The 21,805-nt window shown below is 40.7% G+C and overlaps 1 protein-coding gene across 3 annotated transcripts in view; it reads right to left on the bottom strand.

Moving 5' to 3' along the window:
* Nucleotides 1-21,805, bottom strand: part of PPM1B (protein phosphatase, Mg2+/Mn2+ dependent 1B) — a 59,788-nt gene that overhangs the window by 20,550 nt on the left and 17,433 nt on the right. For all 3 annotated transcript variants that reach the window (XM_033055651.2, XM_033055652.1, XM_033055650.2), the window contains exon 2: nt 13,105-13,245. The gene's annotated coding sequence lies outside the window, so the exon portion shown is untranslated. The remainder of the gene's footprint in view (nt 1-13,104; nt 13,246-21,805) is intronic.

Genomic DNA, 21,805 nt, shown 5'->3' with positions numbered 1-21,805 from the left:
CACTAGACTACACTGCACAAAGCTTCATCCAATCTGGCCTTGAACATTTCCAGGGAATGGGGCATGCACAGCTGCTTTGGGCAACATTTTCCAATGGTTCACACTCACAGTAAATAATTTCTTATCTCTAATCCAAATCTACCCTCTTACAGTTTGAAGCCATTACCCTGGTCCTATCAGTACACTTGGCCAGTAGACCCTCTCCAGCCTTCTTGTATGCTATCTTTAGGTACATAAAGGCCTTTATAAGATCTCCGCAGGCTTCTCCAGGCTGAACAACCTCAACTCTCAGCCATCCCTCGAAGACTTTCAAGTGTTTACATGGGATTTTAAGTTCAAAGATTTGGATGTTAAAATTTATTCAGTTACAAGAGGTATGAGCTAAGGGAAGTAAATAAAACCACAGAAAGTCAGAAGTTCTTCAGTCTTTGGAGACATCTCCAGAGAGCAAGCTCACAGGTAAAACGTGAATAATCTATGTTGAAGCTTTAGAAAACTTGCGATTTCCTCTCCTGCACTAGACTCAGGTGTCCAACACAGATCAGAAAAACTACAGTAATTTCACGATTACAAGCCGCACGGATTATAAACCGCATTTCCGGGGTGTCGGCAACGTTTAGGTCCTCGTCCATACATAAGCCGCAACGGACTATTGGCCGCACTTTCGTTCGTAGTGAGGATCCGTGTGCAACTTTCACACATTTGCCAATTAGTAACAGGATCGCGGCATAGCGGGGTTTACTGTCTCGGGGCGGGGCCAGGCCAGCTTGGCCCACTCATGGTTGCCGACGGGGCCAGGGGGCCCAGCTCAGTGCTACGGCTCGGCGGGGCCGCTCAGGACTGGCCAGGCGGTGCTGCCGCCGCCACCGCCAGGCTCGCTCACCCTCCCCTCCCGTCTGCACCACCGCTGCTGCCGCGTTTGCTCGCCCTGGCCGGCACTGCTGCCCCCGCACCGCTGGGATCCCTCACACTGCTGGCCCCGGTTCTGCTGGGCTCCCCTGCACTGCTGGCCCCGGTTCTGCTGGGCTCCCCTGCACTGCTGGCCCCGGTTCTGCTGGGCTCCCCTGCACTGTTAGCCCCGGTTCTGCTGGGCTCCCCTGCACTGCTGGCCCCGGTCCTGCTGGGCTCCCCTGCACTGCTGGCCCCGGTCCTGCTGGGCTCCCCTGCACTGCTGGCCCCAGTTCTGCTGGGCTCCCCTGCACTGCTGGCCCTAGTTCTGCTGGGCTCCCCTGCACTGTTAGCCCCGGTTCTGCTGGGCTCCCCTGCACTGCTGGCCCCGGTTCTGCTTGGCTCCCCTGCACTGCTGGCCCCAGTTCTGCTGGGCTCCCCTGCACTGTTAGCCCCGGTTCTGCTGGGCTCCCCTGCACTGCTGGGCTCCCCTGCGCTGCTGGCCCCGGTTCTGCTGGGCTTCCCTGCGCCACTGGGCTCCCCCGTGCTGCTGGCCCCGGTTCTGCTGGGCTTCCCTGCGCCACTGGGCTCCCCCGTGCTGCTGTCCCGGGCTCTGCCGTCCGCCCCCTGTGCCGCTGGCACTGCCTCTGCCAGGCTTTCCCACCTCAGCCGGGGCTGGCCGGGCTCCAGGTTGGCTTGGGGCTGCCGTGGGTTCTCACTTCCATGTTGGTAGCTTTTAGAATATTGTTCATATATTGGTCGTTCCAGACTACAGGCCACACTTCCGGGTACGGACCAAAACTGTAGTAAAAATGGTGCGACTTGTAATCATGAAATTGCTGTACCTTGCCCTTTACAAAGTCCGCAGAGAACACATTGTTTAATCCACAGATCTCAGAAACTCAGATATCACAACTTCAGACCACGCTAAGTCATCATCCTATGAAATCCTTAGATGTGAAAATTACCACAAATTTTGTCCAAAAATAATTGGCAAAAATTCTGCCATGACTGATCCTGAGCAGTCACTAGTCTGTGACACAGCAGCACCCACTAAGCCTACCAGAGTCATGATAATCTGCTTCTTGTTTAAGAATTGTTGCCAGGCCAGGAAGAGATTAATCCTTACTTCTTACATTCCCCTCATCTAAATACACATGAAGTATATAGGGGACTACACACAGATAAGCCAAACTTGACACTACCACTGCTACAATGATCTCTGTGCAGGGTTGGGGATCCCAACAGCTTGCTCAGCAGTTTTTTGCAACGCTGTGAATTGCTAGAAAGGATACACAAAGTGTATCATCACTGAGATATGTAGTGAAAATTTTTCACAACCCCCTCTCTCAAAACATCTGATTTTGCTTTGAAAACAAACAAAATTAATCTGTCAGAGGGTAAGCAAGGCAGTGCAACATACCACCACAAACCAGAGTTCTCAGCAACCAATGAGCTGAACAGGTTCCACATAGTTTAATTCTGCAACTCATATCAGTAAAGGAGACTTGTGAAAGGATTCTAATATCTCATAATCATTTATTCATAAATTACACACAATATAAAACTATTTTTAAAGCACACAAAACATTCTCACTAGTGAAACTGACACACAGGACTGAAATGCTGCCAAAATGACAGATACGCTCCAATATTTCATACCTTCTAAGAAATTCCTTGAATTGTGCTAAGTATGTCCTTACATTCTTAAAATCAAAAATGTGGAAGAAATAATGTGACTGAGTGAGGAAAAAGATCAAAACCTACATAATTGCAAAGGCCTGTGGACTCAGTATTGTGTTGTGGTTTTTATCTGTAAAATAAAATACCTAAAAAACCACCACCAAAGGCATGTTTTACACCTCAGTTTTACTCGCTTCATAAGCAGTTTCACTTTTTTACAACTCATAAACTGGAAAAAAAACCCCACACAATTCAAGATTATGTTCTTAATATTCTAAATATCCCATATAATGTTGCAAATAAAGGATGCAGAGATTGACCTGCTATCAGTAAGTCTGGGAATCAGCTTGTCTCCTTTGCCTCCTAGGTTTTCATCACGTCTTCTGGAAGAACACAGTTCCACCTTCTCTATCTCTCCCGTGACAGTGTTGGAAGACAGTTTGGCCTTTTCTCCTCCACACACATTAATTTCCTGATGGCAAAAATGTTTACCCCACATAAAATTATCAGTTGAAACTTTCAAAATCAGGAAGACTATGTCTACTGTAATTCCCCACATTTTTTCAGAAATGAAGAAGACCTTAGTCCTTGTCTATGTTCCACAAACCATTCTTTAAAACATGATGTATTACTCAGATCAAAAATGAAGCCCTAGGATTCTCTTCTTTCTTTCCAACCTTGGAAAATGTTGAGAAAAAATAAAACAATAATAATCACAATTAAAAAAAAAAAAATCTGTTGCCTGGTAAGACCAATAATCACCAAGGCTCAAAGGCTTTTGGAATGCCTTTACAGAGGAGAAATTACTTCATAAGAAGAAATTACTGGCCTTTGCCCCTCTCTAGCAATGAAGAAGCTGAATCTGAGCAATACACTACCAAAGCAGAGACTCCAACTACCAATCTAGCACATACTGTTCATCTCTAGCCTTACATCAATAGCCAAGTCATTCCCAAGAGTTTAGGGCAACAAGTCTCTAATAAAAGCTGACATCCCGGAGCAAAAAATCTAACCCAAGGTTTATTTCTCTGAAGTTCCAACCTGCATTCTTCTCTAATGCTTTCTACCAGAGTCAAATCCTACGTGAGGTCCTTATCTCATATACAGGCAACACAGGCAGCAATTCAGGCTCAGGAAACCAAAGACACCTTTTGAGGTATAGAGTAATGAAGGCAAAAGTCATGTCCTCTGACATGCAAGAAAAGTTTGTGATAAATATCCTTTCTGCCCCAGCTACACAGTTATTAGATCAGCCATATAGGAAAGAGCCTTAAAATCCGCTGTGTATAAGCTTTGTTTTCATTTAAAAGACAAACAACCCCAACTGCTGATTTTCTCCAAAGATCTACTTAAAAATTGACAAATAGTTCTTGCTCAGGTATAGATAGTCATTATTTTCTGCTATATTATAAAGGGGAAAGAGGTAGCTACTTCAAGTGAAAAGCACGCTCCTTTCAATTTAGATTTATATTTGACAGGCAAAAATATTTACTTGATGACTGTCACAAAGGCCAGAGCTGTCCTGACTTGAGCTGGGATAGAGATAATTGTCTTCCTAGTAGCTGGTTCAGAGTTGCGGTTTGGGTACAGTATGAGAATAATGTTGTTAACACACTGAGGTTTTTAGCTGTTGCTAAGTACTGTTAGCTATACTAAGTCAAGGACTTGACAGCTCTCATACCGTGCCAGGGAGAAGGCGGGAGGGGCACAAGTAGTCGTGAGGGACACAGCCAGGACAGCTGGCCCAAACCAGCCAAAGGGATATTCCATACTATGTGACATCATGCTTAATATATAAACTGGGAGGAAAGATGGTCAGGGTTACTGCTTGGGTCAGTGAGTGATGAGCAACTGCATTATGCCTCACTTTTATTATTATAATTTTATTCATTTTCTGTCCCATTAAACTGCCTTTATAACAACCCACCAGTTTTCTCATTTTTAGTCTTCTGATATTCTCCACCATCTGACTGGGTCAGGGTAGTGAGTGAGCAGCTGTGTGGCACACAATTGCTGGATGGGGTTAAACCATGACAGTCATTTTTGGTGTCCAACACAGGGCACAACGGGTTAAGATAATGACAAATCTGACTAGAATGTATCAAAATAAATTTGTTATAAGTAATCATTATATTAGTCACTGGTCACAGTGGTGATGTATCTGCTCTCATAGTTGATGTCCTTGTTAGTAAAGTTGCACTATATAATACTTTACTTGTATATATTGCCCCCTGTGCTGTTTATCACCCATGGGAGCTGGGCTAAGGTTATGTTGTTGTACCCTGTAACACTGTCTCATAATATGACAGAACTGCAGCTTGTGAAACTGATCTGGTATTTGTACTCTGCACTGCCCACATCTTCATACTTTGGGAGCCATCTATAGGAAACTACTAATAATTACAACTTTTACCTCTTCTCAGAGACCCAATCCGTGCGGGAGACTGGTACCTCCCTTCATCTCTTTCTCCTCTCAGCCAATTAAAACAGCACTTGGGAATATCCTTGGGATGTTCAAACTAGCATTCCTATTGCTGTGTCTTCTGAATGTGTTCAAGGTCTTGTTTAGAGATCAACAATTATTTCAGAATGCCTCCCAGGGTTCTGCCCTGAGGCTGGACAGTGGTAAGTGGTGGGGTGTGGGCGATACTATGGGCAAGTGCCTGGCACAGTGGGCATGTCCAGTGCTTTGGAATTTCAGCCCTGAACACGTACAAAATCTGGAAAGACTAGTTAAATATTTGGAAAAACTATGCTGCAACCCTGGCAATTCCAGAGACAAAACCCACAGCAACATGCTGTGGCCTGGCCCAGGCCTACTGAGTCATCTTCAGTACTGCTCAGTACCCTTGAGGGGGAAAAAAAAAGACCAGCTCTGGATGTGAAGGCAATATGATGGGCACAGGGGCTACTCCAATCCCAGTGACAGGAACTGTGGTTGAATCAAAGCGACAACTTGTGCCTGTAGCAGCCCTTGCTATACGTAAGGATGTGAGAAGGCGAGCTCATTTAGTGAGGGATGAAGCAGCAGGGCTATCATGAGAAGAGGTGAGGGAAGAGGCAGAACACATAAAAGACATAGTTAACCATCTGATCCCTATCTTTGCGTTAGCTGTGACATATGCAGAAGATTTCAGCCATCATCCAGGCAAGGGCATCACCCAGCTGCTCCAATGCTGGAATTACAGACCCAGTAACCTGGAATTAGAGGGTAGAGAAGTCAAACAGCTGGCATCCCATTCTACAGAAATGGGCATTAATAAAGCAACTGGAAAAGGGGCACAAGCCCTCAGCCCCTGGAAGTGACTCCTATCAGGTATGAAGGAAAGGTATTCCTTCAAGATGTTATGCCACCCAGGCAAGTGGACCGCTATGGACAGAGGTAATCTGAGGCAATTAGTCATGCTGGAGGAGATTTGAGACAATGTGTACAACAAGCAGTTATCCAAAGACCCAGATGAAGCCAAGCGTACACAACGCACGTGGTGGAATCTTGTATGGGATGCACCATTGTCATACACCAACTCACTGGTAGTAATGGCCTGGAAAGATGGAGGGGGACAAAATTGCCCACCTGTATGGAACAATGTACCAACTATTAGGAGTAAGCACACACAGCACAGGCCACCCTGTATGACCACGGAGTGGACATGAGGAAGTGGGATAGAAAAATCTACCTTGACCCTAGAGGGATGAGTAGGGAAATAGCAAGGAAAATCACAAGAGAGGGTTATTGCAGGACATTGTTGTTCCAGCCTCTAGTGGGCAGTTCCCCAGACTCTCTAGAGGGGTTACTCTTTCTCCTGATCTTCAAGGGACTCTGATACACATTTACAAGAAGTGAACAAATAGTGAATACTACAGCCAGGACTAGAGAGGCCCTGCCCCCAGTCAGGCGTGGATTGGACAGCAGACCACAGGAGTCAAAGGCTCCAGCAAACACTGCTGCACAGGGGCAGGCACCATATGTGTTTCTGGGGTGGCAGGGCAATCCCAACAGTTAACTTGGTTGGAGGTCAAAATGAGCCTGACTGGGAATGAGTGGCAAAAGCACTCCATTGTGACTGGCCCTTAGACTCCAGTACATCCTTTGCCTAGACTCTCACAAGGGCTTACTTCAAGGACTCAAAAAGGTACTGCTGGGCTTTTGGTATAGCTGCCTTGGAGACAGCAGAAATTAAACAGCCATCTACCTTGTCCCATCTCCTGGAGGATGCTTCCAGTGTGGGTCAAAGCACAACAGGTGCCACCACGACAGTGCACTGGCAGCGGTAGCACCTCAACCAAGACACCCTGTCACCATCCGTAAGTTGATTTGTCATCTGGAGAGCCAAGGCGTAACCAGCAGATTTCACCCACTCTCTCTAGCAGTCCTGTATGACCAGTGCAGACTAACAGTAGACTGTCACGGACTGAACAAAGCCATGCCACCTCCAAGTTCAGTTGTGCCAGACCTGCTGGAGCTTCGATACAAACTGGAGTCAGAGGCAGACAAGCAGTATGCCACAACTGATACTGCTAGTGCAGTTTTCAGCCACTGGCAATAGAGTCAGGCCCATCCAATGCATCGGGAATCAACTATTCCAGAGGTGGAAAGACAGATCCACTACTAGCCATGGACTGACACAGTACTGAAACAAGGTAAAGCTCCAGAACAGTTAATACATTGACAACAATATTGTGTGAGACAATACAACAACATAAGTTTTTGAGACAGGGAAATGTACTTCAAATCCTTTTGAAAACTGAGTTTGCCATAAAATAAAGTCAACAGACCTGAACAGGTGATCCAGTGATCATCCACAGGATTGCATTTGCTCAAGGACCTGAGTGCACTTGGTGGGTAATGCAGAAGAATGGGGAAGTCCAATGTGTACGTCAAGGGGATTTGATTCTGGGTAAGAATAGCGAATTATTTGAACTGTATTATGTTGTTTGCTATAAATTATTGTAGGTCATCACTTCCATGGCTGTTAAATGCCATATCAAGGGTATGGAAAAATGGAATTTTGGTGATAGAACCAGACAAGAACAGCAGTGATGGAACTAGCACTGGCTTCAGCATAGAACAATCTAACACCACAAACATTCTTCTGTCCTGAAGGACTATGACAGCAGATGAAGCCCAAAGTCATGGACTAGAACGCAACAAACATTTTGAAGGGATGGCCCATATACCATGGGAATGGTATCTCTGTGTATATATCAAAACACAGGAAAGGTAATAGCGATTATTTGGGTGCATTGGAAAGTGTGGGACCTGGTAGGATGGAAATGGTATAGAATGAGGGGTGGATATAGCCCTGTTTTCAGGTGGGATAGAGTTAATTAATTTTCTTCCCATAGCTAGTATAGAGCTGTGGTTTGGATACAGTATGAGAATAAAGTTGATAGCAACAACTAAAAATATCTGTGTGTTATGCAGTGTTTATACTAAGTCAAGGACTTTCTTGCTTCTCATATTCTGCCAATGGAGAGGGCCGGAGGGGTACAAGTAGTTGGGAGGAGACACAGCCATGACAGCTGGCCCAAACTGGCCTGAGATACTCCAAAACATATGACATCATGCTCAATGTATAAACTGGGGAGAAAGCAGACCAGGCGCTACTGCTCACATTGATTGGCAAGAGGTAAGCAAATTGCATTGTGGATCACTTGTTTTGCATATTTTAATTCTTTTTCTTCCTTCCCTGTCCCACTAAAAAGCCTGTGTCTCAACCCATAAATTTTCTGACTTTTATGATTCCCCTTCCCATCCCACTGGGGAAGGAGGAGGTGGAGTCAGCAAGCAGCTGTGCAGTGCTTAGTTGCTGGCTAGGGTTAAACCATGACAGTAACCAACACATAATTAGATTATAGAGGTCTAAAAGCCATAATCGAAGTTTTTGTAGATACTATAAAATAATTTTCACATCTCATATCAGTTACATAAAAAACATCAGAACAAAACTAATACCACCTTGATGGTCTAAAGTCCCAAAGGCAATAATGTATCTTTTCATAATATGAAAATGGTCTAACATAAATCTTTTGGGCTTAGGTCATAAAAGTGTACTGTAAAATGTCTCTTCTTCAGGAGGATTCACTCAACAGGCTAGTCATTTCTAATAAGTCAGTGCGGTGGAAAAGAAACAGTGCCAGAGTTTCCTGTTACAAAGCACATGTGTTCCAGCTATAAAAAAAGAATGACATTTCAAAAGAAAAAATTCTGCATTAGATATTAAAGATGTAAATGACAAACAAATAGTCAAAGTCATGACAAACAATTTCAAAACTTATGGAAAGTGCAGGAAGAAATAACTTCTCTGGTTTAAGTAAAAAAAAAAAAAAAATCAAAGTTCAGTCTTGGTAGAAAGCTCCTCTGTCCCCACCTTGCAGTCTCTATCTCTAACGTGCATTATGTGCACATACAGACTTCATGCAGTACATCTGTCTACACACACGGAGATAGTTTTGATTTTTGATCCCAGATAACTCGGTCTTGCTTCTATCTTACTGACCTTAAAAATACTGGCACTACATGAATTTACATCAGGCCAACAGTTATTGAAGCTTGGCTGTAACAGTTACTCTAACTAGGCAGCCACAAATGATCAAACATAGTATTGCAACCTACGAGTAAGATCTGAGTATTTTATTTTTGCTTGAAAGTGAACTATATAGAAGAACTGTTATTACCAGTCCTGGGTTTTGGGAGGATTTGGGTTTGTTTTTAGGTAATCTGTGGCCATGGGTGTTGGCTTTAGGAAGGATGTCAGCTGACCAAGAATACTGACAGAAAGAAGTTAAATATCAACATAAAACCTCAATATAGAGCCTCCTACCAAAAACTTCCTGCCAGGATGTTCTTAAAGAAGCTTCTAAACCAGGAATTCAAAAAAATTTTGCAAGTCATCCCCATTACCCGGTAGCATATATGCCTAGGAGCTGCAGCTGTAATTTTTAAATTAATTTCAGCACATCCATTGTTACAACAGTTGTGGAAAAGAACCAGTACCAAAAGAAACAAAACACAACTTTCCCCCACCATGCTACTTTTAAACCAGCAAGTTATGAAGGAGATGACAATTTCACAATGAACTTCAGCTATTTCAAATTGGTCTGGTGGTACAAAACAATCACAGGTGTAATTTAATGCTGAAGATTCACATCTATTTTCAAAGTCAGTAGCATTACCTGAAAACATTAATGCTTCTACTCTGCCTCAGCTACTCATCACTACATTGTGCCAGCAATTTCTTTTCTTTCAGAACTGTTGGCTGAGATGTTTTTACCCTTACTCTTTGAACAGTTTCACTGAAGAAGTGCAAAGTTAGCTTTAGTATTTTGAAACTTAGTGACTTTGACTGCAGTGGGTTTGGAAGCCAGCAGCTTAGACAGCAGATCCAAGGGGGCTATAACCTTCAACAGAAAAGACAAAGAAACAGAAAGGAGCACCAGGAGCTAGGTTAAGGGCTATAACCTTTCTAGCTATATAGTTAACATGAGAAAAACATGCTTGTGGTCCTTTCAGAGATTAATTTTATAGTCTGCTTTCTTGCACTTCACTAAAATATTGATGATGCTACTCAACTACAGATCTTCCAGCTCAGCTTATGTGGCAACCATCTGTCTCCCACGGACAAATTGCATACTTTTATGCTGAGGTTTCTTATTTTTCTGGAATGCAGCTCAATAGGTATAAAGTTGGAGATCATACCTCACATATTCATTATGAACTTCACAAAAACTTTGAAAGAGGACCCTGCATCTAGCTTTCTAATTACTTGCACTTAGGACAAGGTCATCAGTGCCCAGGTGAGTGTATTTTCTAGTCCCAGAACTTCTTTTTCAAGTTGCAGAAGTCAATTTCACATAGACTGTGGCCAAATGAAAACTCAAAAACACATGCAAGCTCTTCTTAGCTGCACAGAATTCTGGGTTTGCTAGTGTGACTTCTGATTATCAGCTGCCCTCAGCTCAGATGAGCACCACTGTCAGGGACTTAAATGAAGTATGCAGTGTCATTCTCAGCAAGAGACTACTCTTGTATTGACAAGAGTAAAGAAAAGCCAAATATGTTACCTGTGACATTGGTCTTAATTATTGTGACTCATCTTAAGTTTTCAGGTAACATTCAGCTTTTCTTTACCAATACTCCATCTGAAGACCACAAAGACTGGCAAATCCAATCCTGTTTGTTACCTGCAAACAATTTATCTGAGTTACAGAGTAACTACACAAAAAGTAATACATAACACCGGCAAACACCCAGGTTGGTTCACCAAACAGAACAAGACTGGGCAAACTACAGCTGCCAGCACCTACCTGGGAACAGGGTGAAAGCTGAAGTCTTTAGAAGTAAAAGATAGCTCAGCCTAAGTCAGCATTCATGCTCTTGTACCATTTCCTTGGCATAGAAATTTGGTGCACTGGCACTTCAGTGAAATATGCCTACCTGGTTAATTCAGGTATTACCTGTCCAGGTCCATTATCCTTGAAATCACATTTTGTCCTTAACTCAAAACCTGCAACTCAGGGTGGCTTTATTATGCCACATGGAAGCCTGCACTGGACTGCTGCCTATGCCTACTGACCATATTATGACATGACTTATATCCGATGATATTGGCTGAAATTCCTTTTCCGTACCTGCTCATATATCCTGTAGCCAATAAGCACATTCTCACTTCTTCACTGGGCTGTTCAAAACAGATGCACAGGTGGCACTTGGATATTACAAAGCATTAACTTTTTTATTATTTATATGCAGAACTGCTGTCTTGGTTCTCTAAATTCAATAAAAGTAAGTATTTTGAGTTAAATTTAGTTTACTCCTTTTCAATCATCAATTTAACCAACAGTAGCCAGGTTTTTACTACACAAGCAGCACCTCAGATCTTGAAGTAAAAGAACCAAAATTTATCCACTACAGTACTGGTATAAAAACTGAAGAACTTTACTCATTAGCATGACATGTCACTGGAGTGAGTTCTCCCTTGCTCTAAATTTAGGCATTTAAGACAACTTTTCTTACCTTTTGCAATGTCTGTTTACAAAAAGCTTCAGACACGCTTTTCTGAGAACAGGGCAGTAAATGAATCACCTACTCATATCATCTGTGAATGATTCCTAAACAGGTCTGAAACACCAGAGTAAGTGCTCTGTAGCAGGTCTGCAAAACCACAGTAAACCAATACACCTTTATTTACATAAATGAGGGGTGGTTTCTTGATTCACACAAAAATCTGAGGAAGCCAGATACAAGGGCTGGGCTGGATGAGTGCTAAAGGTCCACTCAAGCATGACTTGCACAGGATAAGAAAGGTTGTGCCTTTTTTCATCTTATTACATCTCTGCAGAATAAGTGCAAACATTCAATCAACACAACACTAATAAAAACCTGAAAACAAACCACATTTGAACCCTTCTTTCATTTTAACAGCAGAAAAACCAACATCACCTCCTTTGGCACAAACTTATCACTGATTTACAACCTATGCATTACTGAACTTCAAAGTAAGACAAATGGGACAGCCTCAGATCAACAGTCCAGACTCCTGCCTGCCACTACTAAAAAGAGGCAAACAACTCTGCCTGTCAAAGACACAAAATGTGAAATCAAGACTGAAAAACCTTCACTTGAACATAATTCTGAAGACAAACACATGCAATAAATCCATTTCAAAGACAATCTTCAAAACACATAGTCCCAGTTTAAAAACAGAACAAAATCTTTCAGAAACATACAGCCCAAAATGTGCAATCTCCATGAAAAGTGTTTGCGGAGATTTTTCCCATTACTATGATCTTACAGCATTATGTTTATTTTATCCTTCTTTTAAAAAGGATTCAAAGAACATGGACTCTTAGTTCCCCATACACAAGTTCAGAAGAAGGTGACAGAGTGACAAGAGATCTCTGTCATCATCAGATAAAGTTAATGACAGAAAACCAACAGTCAAAACATTTTCACTGACCTGGAAAAAGACAGCAACCTTTACCCTTGAAAAGGTGATTCAAAAGCTGAAGCTACAGGGAACCTTGTAAGGGAAATTCAGAGATTTTCTGTAACTGATTAAAACAGGTAATTTAAGTAGCACTGCTTCTGTTAGTGCGTTTAAGGAGACACAGATCTTGTAGGGGAAAAAGGCACATGCAGACAGTAAACTGATCTCAACACACAGTGGGCAAAACACTTCATGACTTTTACTGACACTGTACAATCTTCAGTGTGAGAACATAACTTCTTCAAAATCTGGTCAGCAGACATTTTAGGTGGTGAAAAATTACATTTCCCTGGCCCCCATTTATTAACAGTTCTTTGTACTGCAACAGAAGGAAGCCCTACTTGAAATCATATTTAATCCCTATTAAGCAAAACAGTAAGCGAAATTAAAATACATTTAAGGAAGAAAGAACATCACTTCACCCAATCTGTTTAGAAATTTCCATTAAATCCACGGTCAATTACAAACTGCAAATTAAAAACACAGTCAAAGTAAAAGGAACTACATATTCCTATCAATTCCAAGGGGCAGAATTTGTTCTTACCTGTTTAACCTTGTCAAGGTTCTAGTTCAGTGCTGAAAGAATTAGTTTACATTCCTGCTGCCAAGAAGCACGTAACAGAATGACTTGCAAAACCTTGAGATAACAGTACAGGACACAACATCTGCTTTATTTTGGTATTTCCTAGAAAGAAATAAAGAAAGAAGTTAGCTACTCCAGATGGTGTACAACAGATTTGTACATTAATTTTTTCATTATACAACTTGCCTAAATAGAAGTGTTTGAACTAAAGCTGTGCCTGGATGTGCAAAGACCTTTCAGCAAACTCTGTAAACATCATACTCAAGATTAATGCTAACAAAGAATCAGAAGAATATTTTTCTCTATTTCCCTCACCAACACTGACAAGCACTTAAAAAGTCATCAGCCTATTACCTGTCATTAAAGTCCCTAAATTCAGTAACAGAAGGAATAGCTTTTGCATGCCTGCTAGCATCACTGTAACATCTTAATTTTATTCACCTACTCAGATGACAGAGTACACTTCTTGAGTGTTTGACAAGACTTAAACCCACAATGTGCAGCAAATTGTGAGCTCTTTATTCTGCTTCCTTAGATCTAAAAATGCACAAATGTTTAAAACAAAAGCAGTAAGCTTCAACTGCAAAAGTATTTCAGATCCTCTGAAATAGGAATAATTAAATTTCTTTAAAAACAGTTCCTATAAAATTAACCAGAAATTCACCTTCAAATGTAAAAGTAGTGAATAACCAACAGCTCAGACACGTAGATCAACAACAGCATCTATTCATTGTCTTGAACAGGATGCAAACACCCCCATGGATCAGGGACTATATATTTAATCTTATAAACCAGTGCATCTTACAGAAGTTGTCAAGAATACACAGGTAGAAGGAACTGTCGTAGGAAAAATTCTGGCTAACAGCCAGCTTTGTCTGGGACGGGAGGGAAATACAAGTGAAAATTTTAAACTGGTAACAGCACTCTGGATGAGCTGAGTGATAAAGGAGACCTACTGGAGACCTTGACTTTAAGCCTACTGATGGAAGAATAGAGCTACAACAACATTTCATTATGGTTTGCCTCTTCCAAACTCCAAGTAGTGCTTTTCAACTACTAAAAAGTGTCATAAGCACAAAATTACTCAAAAGGACTACTTTACCACCTTTTGAAGGATTGCAGGAGTTCAGTAAGTTCTATTTTTGTATCTATTTTGTAGAGCCTGTAGCACTGCACTGCTGCAAGCCCTGTGTTTTCCCCAGCATTCTGTCTTCTTACACAGTACAATAGGATGGATTGTTCAAGGAACCAAATTAATCCAGAGAAAGTCAATTATTTCCTGTCACTTGAGGTCTCCAAACCAGCTTAGGAAATGCCAGATCAGACAAGTGCTAACAACAGAAATGCAGAAGCAGGAGTTGCTGCCAATTAATATTTGTTCCAAGTATTGTGTAACTACACCTTAAGCAGCATTCACTAAATCATTAATAAATTCTGAAAAAGTATCCTAAATCATTATATTGAACTACAAGGCAAAAGCCCTTCCCAAAACAAAAAAGTTTCAGTAAAAAGTTGTTTTCATATCAAGGAACTTCACAGAGTGAAATGAAACAGACCTAGCGCAAATTTTACAAAGTTGTGTAAAACAGCATTTCTTAAATTTGCACGCAGGGTTTTAGGGCATGAACACAAAACACATGGCCAGGACACAGCTTCCTCCATGCAGCCTCTCCCACCTTCAGAACACCCCCCAGCCAGGAGGGTTACAAGGTGCTTGCACCTCGAAGTGCTCAGGAGCCTCAACGCTTCTATGCCAGTGGCCTTTAAAAGTGGCCAACTCACAGAAGCAGCCCTGGTAGGGCATTATGCTTTACAGCATCTGCATTATGCTTGAGCCCTTCCAGATTCTACTCTACAGAGGATGTGAGGGTATTCCATAGACCAGGATAACTTTAAGCCATAAGGTTGCTTACAGCAGGGCAGATTCAAAAATAAATATTTTGGGCTAAGAGCATTTTACCTCAGAATATGATTGCATTTATACAAATTCTATGTACACTATCTCACTTCTCAGAAGTGAGGAATACAGTTTCAGTGTCCCAAAACACAAAAGCACCTTGAGATTTAGCATTCACCACTGAATACGGCACAATAAAGGGAGACAACTTTGACTTAATCTGCACAGTAGTGACTCTTAACTCTCCAAATAAGCTGCATGGATTGTTTCCTCTCAGTATAAAAAGACACTTAGATTCATGATACACCTTTGGGATAACAAACCATTATATCCAGGTCCTAACAATTTGAGTGTCAAAAATGCTCACAATACGCAAATGTCCATGTCTTGTCCAGATTGTTCATCATAAATTTCATCACAAAAATAAAGTGAAATGCTTCCTATTAAAGGTTTAACAAAATTACAAGATATATTATTTAATTTGGGCTACCCAAGTCTTTGTACTATGTAAATATGAAATATTTTAGTAGGACTAAGTTAGTTCAGCAAACTTTTCTGCTACTAAGACACCAGCACCCCACAATAGAATAGTTTTTAATTGAGAAAAACTTAAATATTCCTGGGCTAATAAAATATTTGAACTTGACCATGTTTACAGTATTTTCTTCAGAAAATAAGACTAAACAGACAAAGTCATAAAGAACTAAACTCAATATTCCAAAATAAGCACATGAAGAAAAAAATGACGCAGTCCAGAGAAATTTGAAGAACTGTATCATGTTATTTTACAGAATGTAGCATCAAATGTTGGTTTTCATGATGATTAAGCACACACTCAATTCTGGTAGCAAAGCACTAATGGTCCTCAAGTTGAATTCTAATGTCTAAAACAAACAAAACCACTACAATATCCAGTTCTTTGCAAGTTTCCAAACTCTGGTCAGAGAAGTACCAGAAAAACAGTGTTTATTCTGCCTCACAACCAGCTAGACCTGGACTCTGACCTTTCATGGATAACTAAATAACAGTTGCTTCAAAACAAGCAAACAAACTCATGGACTGAACTTCAACAGAAAGTCATGATCCACCCTATGATAGCACAATACCACCACTGACAATATTGTCCCCCAGAACTGTAAGCTGGGTCACACACACAAAGATTTTGTAGAAGTAAGACACAGAAGGGAGAAAGAAAAGGGTAGCAGTGTATTCCACAGATTAGCTAGTAAACTACAACCTACCAAGGGCATGCTTCCAACACAAAGTAAACCTAAGGTAATAAATAACATCCCCTTCTTGCACGGGGTATTCATTGGGCTACCTGAATTTTGGGGAAAGTAAGAGCACAGGGGAATGCACTAGTGCTGCAAATTCATGCAGTAGTTCTTCCTTACTGTACCTATAAAGCCAAAACTAAACCAGAAGTTATTTTCTGTTTGCTTACTTGATATAATGCACAACTTCCACCCTAAAGATAGAGTTATTCATCCACTACAATAGAAAATATTGAATTCTATCTACATTTGCTAAGTGGTTCTTCATTCTATACAGAACCAAGACTGAACAAAGTCTTGATTTGTGGGTCTGCAGGTGTGGGAGTTTTTGGTGATTTATTTTTCCCCCTTTTCAAACATGGAAGCTACATTAAAATATTCATATTCATTAGTTAAAGCAAGGAGAACTAACTAAAGTTCAAAACTAACAACTCGGTGAAGCAATTTAGGTGCCTTATCCTTTTAGAAGTACTTTATATAATATTATGGTTTTGAAAAACCTACAGAAGTATCCTTCCAGTGTGTTTCTGAAAAGCTAAATGTCTTGAAATAAATTTGCTTGGGGCTCCAGTCAAAGTTGAGTTCAGCAGGTTGAAGTTGGCAGTTAAAAGTTCTATAGCCAGTTAGTAATTTAAACTGTTAAATGATGAATTTCCAACAGAAGTACACTGTTAGACCAGTATTTCCCACTCACCTAAAAGCCTCCTAATACCATGGGCTTAGCATTCTAATTAGGTCCATACTTTTAAGCATCACCTCACAAATGATGGACATCAGTTACAGCATCAGAAAGTTGCTTTTTGATACATCTTACAAAAGTTATTCTAAACTTTCTTCCTGCAGACCTGTCTTTGATATATATTTGCCCTTTTGCAATTCCTAAGTTCTCTGTGACTCACTTTCAGGAAAGCTTTAGATCAGTAGATTCACATTATGGCTGTGTGGATATCTTGGCAGCAATGGTAGTTTAAATGATATTTGCTCTCAGCAGCCCATTCCTGTTTCATGCTCTGTGGCTAAGCAGACATACAGATAGCTTCGCTGGTACAAGTGAATGCCTGAAGCACAGACTGCTCATCTGGCTGATGAGGAAATCAAACTTTGTTGAATTATACAAGCAGAAGATGAAGGAAGAGCAAAAGCCAGCCTTACTGGAACTCAGAATGCAATTTGCATTTGCCTACTGGGAGATCATTGGCAAGCATTTACTTCTCTATTCTTCTGTAACAGATCAGTTATGCTCAGCGCAGCTCAAGCAGAGAAATGTGGAATCATCTCTCCATCAGCTATGCTGGGCAGCTCTGGAAACAGCCAGCTTTAGGAACAGAGGAGACTGAAGAGCACAGACATCTAACATGCTTCAGTAAAAACACCAAAGTACAAAAGTTTCATTTTCAGTTGTTTGATCCTTAGCTGAACTAAGGAGAAGGAAGTACCTTCAAGAGTTAAAATGCATTCCACGTATATGTTAGTTTTCTTCAAAAAAAAAACCAACCCTCTCAACTGAAACAACAAAGCACTGTTAACAGAGGACTCTGAACAAACATGTTTATTGGGGCTGCCAGGACTTTCTAGAGAAAAGCTTGCAGAAGTTTCTAACTAGCTTTTATCTTACCTTACATAATAGCTGTAGTGCCAGTAATTTCTACATAGACATTACACCTTCCACAGCAATCCAGGAGTCACAGATTGAGAAAGATGTGTTTGCATTCTGTATGGGTTTGTGTTTTCCCTTGATGCAAAGGGTAGAGTCTACAATCATTCATCTCCCTGATGGCTACTCAAAATTCCAGCTCAGACACACTGAAGTGATATGCATGGGCAACCTAGGATCATATTTACTATTAGTGCAGTGCCTATCAAGTGAGCACATTCTTACAGTTTCCCCGTGAGGCACATTTAATATCACATAACTAGCTAGAATACCTGAGGAGCAATACCTCATGTGCCAGTTTGAAAGTATCTGTCCATCTGCTGTCTTTGCTAACATCTGGCCTTCAAGCTGATGTTTTAAAAAAATACAACCACTATCGGTAGACATTTTGTAAATGCCCATAAAACCAGCCTGAGCACTGGTCAGATGAGATGATTCTGAGAAAGAATTCACCATACCTGTCACCTAACAATATCAGAATGTATATCTTTTCTGAAGTCCTCTGGGACAAAAAGCATGTCCCTAAACCACACATCACTTGACAGTCTCATCCACTCTACCTACTATAGCACTATTCATGAGCACCCAGAGTCTCACTCCTTTGCCTAGGAGAGAAAGGCATTAGTCAACTACAGTATTATTCAAGTTCAGACAAAATCTTGAAAATAAAAACCCCTCTGTTTATTATGCAATAGAAAAGGCTTAGCCCTTTCTAGTTAAGCCGTTCAAAGAAGGCATCTTAAGCATAAAACCATAAAAAATTCCTACAGAATCAATTGTCAGCAAAATCAGAGAAAGTAACATAGTTCAAATCAGTTAATTCAGCATCAAGTACATGCTTTTGGATAATAAACTCGATTGTTACAATCCTCATTGTAGGATAGTTAAGAAAATTGACATAATTAGGTGCTTTAGCTGTAGTTTACAGTCAGTCTGATGGTTTTCAAAAGATTAATAGCCTTCTGAGTGTCTTGTATGAAACGGTCAGAAGAGGAAAGAACAGATTATCTGCAAATGGCTACCCTGACTAATTCCTCTGTGACCAGTATTCAGTGATTTTTAAGCCAGAGTCCTTAAAAATTAATATTCATCTGAGTAGAGAACTTCACCTTAGCTCCTACAGGCTACCTCTGCATTAAGAGCAGGTCAGCTTTTGCATCAAGTCTTGCTATTATAATTGAAGTCAATTAGGAATTTTTTATCCTTGAAACCATAGCTTAAATTTCTGCTGTTCCAGACACAAAAAAAAAGAAAAAAAAAAGGGTAATTAAATTTTTCCCTATCTTACAAATATGACACAAGCCTAAGTGTTACCACGAATATATCCAAGCTTCAAAAGGAATTTAAACTCCACAAAGTGGCATGAAAAACAAAAAGTATCAAAATAACAGTACTTCAGTTAGGACCAGGTACAAAAGATACAGCAAGAATTTGCTAGTGCCGGTATGACAATGGCAGAATAAAAGATGCATCAAATTTAAAAGGGATAACAGGAATTGGGTTTTATTTCTTCATATATGATACCAATGGTCAGAGGAAGGACTTTCCCTCTCTCAAATAAGGCTCCCTTTCAACTTCTAAAGTATAGTATAAGTATAAATGCACTAAAACTGAGCCATCACAGCAGATTTTAAAAAACAAAACAAAAAATGAAAAACAACAACTTGGCCACTGCTGATGGGCAGACAGTTACAGAAGGCATAAATTCTCCACCACACCACTCAGACACTTGGATCTATTTGTGGCTTTTTTTAGCCATGATACCACTTGCTAAATTTATATACATCAGGAGTTAAATTAAATGCAAAAAAGGTCATTCAACACCACAATAAAATCACCAGCACGTTTAAATTGGTAACATAAGAATACCAGTAGTATGAGCTGCCAAATATTAAGAGTTACGATGCTATAGGCATTTTAATGTTTATTGCAAAGCACACTGCTTGGAAAGAGAGAATTCAGGCATCTGTTATGTCAACTCACAGCCTACACACACCATCTTTCAAAAGTAGTTTAAGTAATACAGGAACTGAAGGTTCCAAATAGGAATTGTTAAAACAAATAATTATTATTATATCTCAATTGCAGTTTTCGAACATTTTTCCCTTTGTCTCTTCTAGGTTAAGATACTTTTTCTAGTTACTAGCAAAGTTACTCCAGTAACAGCACTGTGTTACTATTAACAGAATGAGCACTTAGAAATGTAAAGGCAACTTAATTTTTTTAAGAGTGTAATTTTGTTTAAAAAGTAATTTCCTTATTGCTAACGAAGATTTATCACCTTCCTAAATCAACCTGATTTGATTAATTTCAGATAAGGCATACCTCAAAGCATTTTTAAGGCAGTTATAACCAATGTTGAAGAGAAGCAGCTGATCCTACATGATACATAATTATGCACCCCAATACTGTAACAGAATCAATACACCTGTAGCCATATGATAATGAATTCATAGTATGGTATTATAAGTCATGTTTCAGACCACAGATGACTTGTCCAGACTATTTCAGAAAACACACTACTCTCTCTCCTGTTCTTTTACAGGATGCTCTACTTCCCATCATACTAGAGAAACTTTTTAAGAAGCCTAGTTAAAAAAAATTACAGTAATTTCACAATTATAAGCCGCACCATTTTGACTAAAATTTTGGTCCGAACCCAAAGTGCGGCTTATAATCAGGTGCGGCTTATATATGGACAAAGAACGAAAAGTTGCTGTTTTAGTTTGGAGGACAGGTGTCTGCTGAGAAAGGCAGGAATTTCTCTTTGAAATGGAGAATGTAAACCCCCTCCCTCCAAATTATTATAATTTTGAAATCAAGGGGCTTTCAGGCAAAAATATGGGAATTAGGAATAACAGTTCTTTTCTAGGGAAATTACAATAGAAATACAGTACTACAGAGAAACAAACTCCAAACCCTGACAAAGTCAGAGTACAACCTGACACCCCGTCAGTCAGAGTGTTGGTAGCAGTCCCATTAAATGGTGGCTGCATCCTCCTGCAGTGACAGATGTGATTCAGTTGGAGCAGTGCTCCTGTACAAGGTGCAGTTTCCCTCCGGAGGTCCAGTGGTGATGTGGAGAAATCCGGTTTTCCTCTGGAGTCCAGTGGAGAAAGGGGTTCCCTTAGTGTCCCAAACCCTCTGTTTTTATCTTGGTAAGAAATGTTGGGCTCTTCCCCCTGGCTGGAGCAACTTCCAATGGGATGCAGTAATTTTATCAGCCACACAGTGGGACTCAATGACCATTAGCAGAAAATGACTCCCTGGAGGAAGGATGGGTTGTGAAAAGATAAAGAACAATGCCCCGCCTGGTTTCGATGGATGGCCCATTAGCAGAATATCTGCTGTTGAGATAAGGATCACTGTCCCCACCCTCAACAGATGGTGATAGAATAGATACCTTTTATCACACTCTGTATTGTAACGTGTGGCTTATGTATGGACAAAGAATGAAAAGTTGCTGGCACCCGGAGATGCAATTTATACTCAGTGCAGCTTATAATCGCGAAATTACTGTACTATCTCTAAGAACTGCGGAGTGAAGCAAACTTCCATTACTTTGTTTTCTGGCAGCAGGCTCCAGTATCATTGCCTGGACACATGGAATCTTTTTCAGGTGTCTGTGTTGAGGCTATCTGAACTGTTTCATTTGTCATCTGCACAAGAGTATTTGGCAAGAAGCAGCCACTTGTAAGCTTAAAGAAAGTTTTGTCCAATTCATAATGCAACTTGAGTTCCACAATAAGTCACTTGGACTCACTTTTAATCAAGTTTAAAGTCTCAATTTGCAATATATATTTTGATGCTGAAGTTTCAGATATCTCTATTGAGCAA

Source organism: Catharus ustulatus, chromosome 3 (genome assembly GCF_009819885.2).
Source record: "Catharus ustulatus isolate bCatUst1 chromosome 3, bCatUst1.pri.v2, whole genome shotgun sequence".
Taxonomy (NCBI): Eukaryota; Metazoa; Chordata; class Aves; order Passeriformes; family Turdidae; genus Catharus; species Catharus ustulatus.
Note: the sequence above shows the minus strand (reverse complement) of the source record. Positions and strands in the feature narration are given on the sequence as shown.